Source organism: Trachurus trachurus (assembly GCF_905171665.1).
Source record: "Trachurus trachurus genome assembly, chromosome: 3".
Taxonomy (NCBI): Eukaryota; Metazoa; Chordata; class Actinopteri; order Carangiformes; family Carangidae; genus Trachurus; species Trachurus trachurus.
The window spans coordinates 26,444,478-26,452,358 of NC_139893.1; positions in this window are offsets into that span (position 1 = coordinate 26,444,478).

Below are 7,881 nucleotides of genomic sequence, written 5' to 3' on the forward strand. Positions count from 1 at the left end.
CAATCCTGGAGTGTGAGTGAAAAAAAATAAGGGAATGAAAAAAATAGGTAAAGGGAAGAAGAAGTTAGAGCAGAAAGAGTGTGAACTAAAACATAGTTTCGGGGTGATTCTATGTTTTAAAAACATATTGATCGATCTATAGGGAAGTATGTAAATAATGAAACTAAAGATCTTTTTTGTCCAGTGGACATAACTCACAGCTTTGTGGTGATCACCAGAAGTCCAGATGTGCATAATAAACACCCCTAACCAGCACCAAAAAAATCATGTATATAGGGTGAATTCAGGTAATGTGGGACAGTTTTTGGTAGATGCTCCAGTAGACTCATATAAAAACTATTAACTTGCTCCAATGATGTTTCATTGAATCATTTTAGGTCTTATTAACATTTTATGTTTGAATTAAATGGGAATATAATTTTCTTTTAGAAGCTACACAGCTTCAAACACAACATGACACCCTTTTTCGTTCGGACACCATGTTCAGGTAATGTGGGACAGTTTGTTTGGTAAAGTGGGACAGTCATTCTTAGATTAAAAAAGCAGGCCTTTTTGCAGTGAATAAAATTCATTTTAATGAACAATTAACAAGTAAGTTGGGGGTACCTTTCAAAGATAAATGTATTAGTAATTAAGAATTGATAATTCTGATAATAGAAAAACAGAAGAGAACAGAAAAACAGTGACGTCTTGCTAAACATATGAACACCTCTCTAGAACTAACCACTTTTATCAACCCTGACCAACCCTGACTAACTTCAGAAACCTACAGCTCTGTGAAGCAGTCCTTGCAAATGAATGCAACATCATCAAAGAGTCCATATTCTTCGGCACAGGACTCGTGGTACCATAGCTGGCACATTGAACATTGGATCCAGCCCTCATCTGTTTTGGGGTCTTCTCGATCCCCATAGGTCTTCTGGCAGCCAGTGCACTTTGTATTTGTGTCGTAACAAAGTAGGGACTGCTTAATAGCTAACACTAGCTAGCTAGCTTGTGTTAGCTAGCTAGTTAAATGATGGAGTAGACCTTGTAGTTCTACAAAGGTTAAAACTTGGTAGAGTTAGGGGTTAGATGGTTAGGATTAGGGGTTAGGTGGGTTAGGGTTATAGGGTTATAGGGTTAGGGCCAGTTTTTTTTTTTTTTTTTTACCATAAATAAAGCATAACATGCTGTCCCACTTTACCTGAACGATGCCGTCCCACATTATCTAACATGTTCAGCTAATGTGGGACAGTGACATAAATCATGTTTTTATGAAAACAAAAGATTATTTTAAACTTTTTTCTCCTGCTTTTCAACCAGTGTTTAAACTACTTCATTATGAAACAGTAGTATAGATTCTTACCTAATTTAAATTCCATTAAAAGCCTTAACACTGAGAAATAGAAACCAACATGCCACTGAACTTACCAAGTATTTTGACTGTGTTGACCTCCTGTGAAGATAGGCCACGCCCACTCTGATGATGTCAAACCAACTCAAACCATTGTTTAGTGGCAAGAGGTGTTGTAGCAACAATTCAAGATCAGTTTTGACCATTGTATATTAATTTTGACCATATTAAATCATCGCAATGTATAAACGTCCCACATTACCTGATGTCCCACATTACCTGAACTCACCCTATGGATAATGATTCACATAGCCATAATTAGTGCCTTGACTAACTCTTGGTTCTTGTTTTTGGAGCTGTTTGATGATGTACACAAAACAGTTTTCACCGTCTGAATGTTGGGCCCAGACTGAAACTGTGATCAGGTCGAAACTTTGATTCTAGTTTGGTTTATGACCGAACATGAAAACAATGCAACAACTAATGACGTTTCTATCAGATGAGAGGTTGATGGACAACTTTTTATCAATGAATTTTCAAAGTGAACCAGCACCACCAACGTATCAGCTGTGATTTACAGAACATCAGAGATTAGTCCGCACAATGCTGTCCTGTAGCTGTAACTGGACTGAACGTGAATGTTAACGTAACGTGTTCATTAACACCCAAGTGCCTTGGAGCGCGGCTACAACCTCTTTTTACCTTGGGGAGGACAAGATGCACCAATATACAGTAGTAGATTATAGGATGCTGTCGATTAGCAGATCTCATTCAGATTCAGTTTAGTAACCTGATTTGGAGTTTCTATCAGATCTCATTGAAGGTGGCCCGAAGACATCGCAGTGAGTGGGCTGTTCTTATCTTTATTCAGTAACACATTGAACCAACACACAAAAGAGAGTGTTAAAAGACTTTAAATAAATCAACGTAAAATCGTCTCACTTACATTGTTGGAGTTCAAATTCCTCATCAAATCGATCCTCTGATGTGACCCTAGTTTCACGTTCAGTATGTCTGAAATCAATAGTTTTATTTTATTTGATACATTGGGGTAAGATAATTATCATCATCCCATTCAACAAACTCAGGTAATGCAGGACCATGATCAGACTCAGATACAGACACAGTGTCATCAGAGAACTTAACAAGGAACCTGCTCTTCAGAGAGTGAGTGCCCTCAGCCGTCTGTGTACATGATAGCTATAAGCTTAACATGCTAACTCTGTAAATATATCTGCTAAATATTAGCATGACTCGTTATTGTGAGCAGGTTAACATGCTGACGGTAGCTCGCTGTACTCACTGTAAGGCCTCACAGAGAACAGAACTTGGCTGATTTAGTGATGATAACATACAGGGTTTATTTTTCAGATGTTACCATCAAACACACTGTGTGGTCCAACCATTTCCACTGAAATGTGTATAATAATATGACTTTATTAAGTCAAATATTCATAAGGGGGGACAACACGCGTAAGGAGAATGTTTTTAGCTTTTACACTTATTTGTTCATCTGCCTGCTTTTCACATGTCCCCAGATCGTAGACAGTCATTGTACAGGGGTCTATGCATTTGCATTTTTTGTTCATTAAAAGAAGAATAAATGAGAAGTCGGCACAAGACGCCATCATGGCAGTGTAAGAAAGGGCCTCAGCTACAGTAAAATGTCTCACCAAATAATTGTTTGAACTCTGGGGCCTCTGAGGGTCTGGTACATTCATGAATTGATCACAAATGAATCTGGAGTTAACAAAAAGTACACTGTCTGGATATGTTTAAAGACAGAAAAACATCTACTCTGTCCCAAATAGTCAAACTAAAAAAATAAATACATTTAAAAAAAAAAAGAAAAAGGCTGAAGCCTTGCACAACATCTGAACTGTGCAGAGCGGTGGGTGAACAAACTCAGTTTGAGTGGAAGAGGAACTGTCCGTGGACGGATGTGTGGGAGTGAGTGACCTTCAGGGAGGCCATGAAGTTATCTGACAGAGGAGACGGCAACACATTCACAGCAGCTTCACAGGCTTTAACCAAGAGGGAGGGAGGCAGGAAGGGAGGAAAGGAGGGGCTCAGCCAGATCTGGATCTGCAGTGGGAAACACTGGAGAGAGGGGCTTTAACATAACAATAGTGTCCCAAAAAGGCTCAAATATATGAATTATGCTTCTGATGATCAGTGCTACTGCTCCTCTCAGTTTTATGCATGTTAAGATGCATAGATGAGGACAGACAGGACGGGCAGTGCAGTTATTTTTTATGTGTTTTACTTTTCCTAGTCCTATGCTGTTTAAGTGTTTGGGGAATTTTCTGCTCAGACCTGTTGATGTGCATCTCAGCCTGCACATAGGAGTCTGATTTCAACAAGGCCTCCGGTGATTAAGGGCCGGCTCTGTTGTCGAGTGTTTAATGCATCCTATAATCCCCATCTCAAGGTTACTTTGGTCTCACAGTTGAAATATAATATTTGTTGTTTTCTCAGTTTGCCTGAAACGCCTTAGATAAAGGTGAATACCTATTAAATATGTTTTATTGGACAGTTTAACAACAGTGTTGTACCTCAGATCATAGAGATGTCCTGAGCTGATCTGTCACAAAAAACTGGATCAGCTGACTTAAAAAAAATAATAGGATTGCTTGAGCTACAACAACAACAAAAAAATGATATGAAAATTGCAAAAGTTCAGCCTTATAACTGCTATGTCAAGCCCCTAAGCCAAGCAAAAACAATTATATCAAGTATAATTTATTTCCCCAAGTTGTTGCAATTCCAGCAATAGTTTCCACATCAAAATAATTCAAACACCACTAGGCTACTTGGTTCAATAACCTTGATAAATCCCACTGTATCAGAAACAAAACCCATAACTTAGTAAAATGTGGTCTCACCAGTCATCAGCACACCTGGGCAGGTAAGGTCTGTGCCCCAGACCCAGGGACGGAGGACAGGGACATGTGATCACAGTGAATTTGGTCAAATGAAATTAGTCTGAATCATCTCACCTGTTATGTTGTGTGTTTCTCATGTCGTACCTGTAACTGGGGAGTGTGTGTAGTTGGGAGTGTGGCTCTAATGTAATGTACGCTCACCAGTGACAGAGGTGAATCATGTGTCTGGACGACCGTCAGTGTGTGTGTTGCTGAGTGTCCTCTTTACTATGTGTGAACAGTGAAGGTCTATGACCTCAAGGATCAGTGCTGAGGCTGATCCAGGCATATTTTAATAAATCTGTATCAGCTAAAAGACAACAGGCCTATTGTATTCTACTGTGTTTTATCTATTTATGTCTGCTACTGTTGCAGAATGTGTGAATGGTTACTTTCTCAGCATGAAAAAAAAAGAAATTAAGTGGCCTTTAAAAACCAGAACTATGGCGAAAATGTTTGACATTTCAAAATGCAGGGGCTGCAGTGTGAGAAGTTATGTCTCTGTCAGTAAGTCTGATGTTAACAGTTCCTGAAACAAAGGGATTAATGAAATAAATCTGTGATAATCAGATGAATCAGATAATTATCCTCTTCACAGGCACAGCACAGGTAGCTGCAGCGATACATTAGCAAGAACAACTGTCCCATGAAACTAACAAAAATCAAATGACTAAAATTTCAATGAGACTAATGACTGTTTTCATCAAAAGAATAAAACCAAATCTAATCAGTGTGGTGTAGCTGTTTATTGTGTTTTTGGAACTGAAGCATTTTTTTCACTAAAAGTTTTTGCTCTCACTCTTGTGCTATGACCTCTGTCATATTATGTTGAGTTTCCATGAAGGTGTGAACATCATGATAATATTAACTGGCTAATTAACCTAACTAATGAGAGCAGACTGTAACATCTTTTCTCTCAATTATAGACTGGATCATACTGTTATTTTGTTCATTTGTGTTACTTTGTCCTTTACCTTTAAAGCAAAATGTTGGCTTCTTGCCTCCACTTCAATTATCTGAAGAATAAACGTGATTAAAGACAAGGACCCAAGAAAATCTACGTTTAAAGTTTTATTTTATTCCAATGTCTATGACTTTTTAGAGGATTTCCACACAGGGTGGATAGACAGGTGCTTCTCAGGATGGATCTTTCCTGCTCTCTAGTGGCAGAGGGGACGTTTCACATTACTGGGCGTATTCCTGCAAGTTTTCACTGCAGGTGGCGCTGGTGTGGGACTGAGGTTAGGGCTGTTGCTTTCCCTTGACCACAAGGAAATGTATGTATGTATGTATGTATGTATGTATGTATGTATAGATAGATAGATAGATAGATAGATAGATAGATAGATAGATAGATAGATAGATAGATAGATAGATAGATCATTTATTATAATTAACACTGAAACCCTTTTTAATACAAATTTAAAGTTTTATTTAATTTCCACTCAAGCACCTCTCCGTCTCCGTACCAGATAGCTGATGGATGGATAGTATCAGCTAATGAAAAAAAATCCACCAGCCTGTAGGCTGTCAGTCATACAAAATAGTATCTTGTGATGATATTTGTAGTTACAACAACAAAAATACAGAGATGCAAGAACCCCTGTTTAGCAGCCGCATAAAGTTGCACAGTGTGTTTCTGTGCCATGACAGGGTTGGGGTTCATCAGTTATTTTAGACCAGAGCGATAGATATAACAGAGTGGCGACACTCCCATAGGACTCCGTTGTAAAAAATGGCGGGCCGACTTCCGGGTCATGGAGCCCTCAATAGTTCCAAACATTCCTCCCGCGGCGCTGGACCACGTCTGTTTCTATGGCTGCACAGCAAGAAACTACTGAGCTACGTTGATGAAATACCGACCAATTTTAAGTTATAAAGTGGTAATAATCGTTCCCAAGTACAGTAACCATGTTGACTTAACAAAATAAAAATTATTAGACTGATCGGTTCATTGAAAAACATTTATTTATTTACGTAACTGTGGTGATTTCAGTCCGTAGCCCAGAAGCAGCCCTGCTCACTTTTCATTCAAACAAACTAATGCCACTGCCACAGTTGTTAATTTTCATCAATAAGACCAACATTAATCTCTTTAAAATAATTTAACCAGCCAGCAGTCAACCTCTAAAAGCATGCGGATACGTTACTTGGCTCGTTTCCTCCTCCGGGAGGAGGACGGTCGGCCCGCCGGCAGATCAGCTCAGTAGAGCGGCTGCTGCTGCTGCGGACAGCCGCTGCCCCTGGTTCCCGGTCGGGGCTCACGCAGACTCTGCACTTCTCCCAGAACAAACATCGGTGCAAGTCCCTAACAAACGTTATGAACTGACCACAGACTCTGGATTAAACGGTGACTTTCTTGCATGAAAAAAATATTAAAACTGTGACTTGTTGACAGCGCTAAAGCCAGGTTTTGGCAGCTTTACTGCTATGGCTTGGTTGCCGCGAAATGGCGATATCGATGCTAATTTCTGTTAACCCGTCTATGAGGTTTTGCATTATACGTTAGCATTAAGCTAACGGGCTTTATGTTTAGTTGTGATACTGGCTGTGTGTGTTTTGAACGTTGTTTCAAACTGTGTGGGTTTGATTGAACATCTTTGATGCTTAAATGTATATATTCCCACTTAATATATTGCTTTACTCCTCTTCTTGTGCCATTTTTACTGTAGGGCAGGCTAATCTTCACTTTAGAGTGACAAATAAATCCTTGAAGCAAGAAGATTTTGCCTTTTGTTTGAAAACTGACATTGATGTACATACAGTAATTCAGTATCAGTTGTAAATATACCTTTGTAGGGTTTATTTTTTAATATTTACCGTCCAAAAGCAAGCTCAGTGCTGTCTGTCCCATAGCAGAACATGACAGCGGCAGCCTCGTTTGGAACTATTGAGAGTGAGGAGTCACGTGCCGATTTGAGCAGCCAGTCGGCCATGATGGAAGGAGACGCTATCGGTTGCCAGGGGCAACACATTAGAACAGCACAGAGACGGACTAAATTCTAGCTCTTTTTTGCGCCAACAGATGAACAAATTACAAGAAAGAATAAGGAGAAAGTAAATCACTGGAGCAGTTTTTAACACAGCAGTGATTTCCGGCATTGTAAAACAGTAAATTACGGAGTAGACGATTTTGTTTTGCCCATAGACTAGTATGGCTTTTGCCACCGGAATCCTTCCATCATGGCGGAGAAGGGGGGCGGGGCTCTGACATGGATGTATTGGGATTCTGAGCTGTGACGACAACTCCTCACTCTCAATTGGGAGCTACATGAACCACGTGACCGCGCTGGCGGCGACATCAAAGGTTGTCGCCACTCTGTTATATCTATCGCTCTGTTTTAGACTACCGGTAGATACTAAACCGTCTTTACTTTCACCATAAAACGCTGTTGATTTGAGCGCAGCCTCGTCGTTCTGTTCCCTCATTGGCTGAGAGGAGTTCAGGGGGCGGGACATCCTGTGCTAGTCTGCTCTGATTGGCTGTTGTGGAGCAGACCGGGAAGATTTTGAAAGAAAGTGGGACAGGGTGTGTGTGAGCTGTACGTTTGTGTTTGTCGGGACGGCCTAAGACTGTGTTCAACGTCGAAATAACTTTTAAAGTATCGATAAAACCCGTCC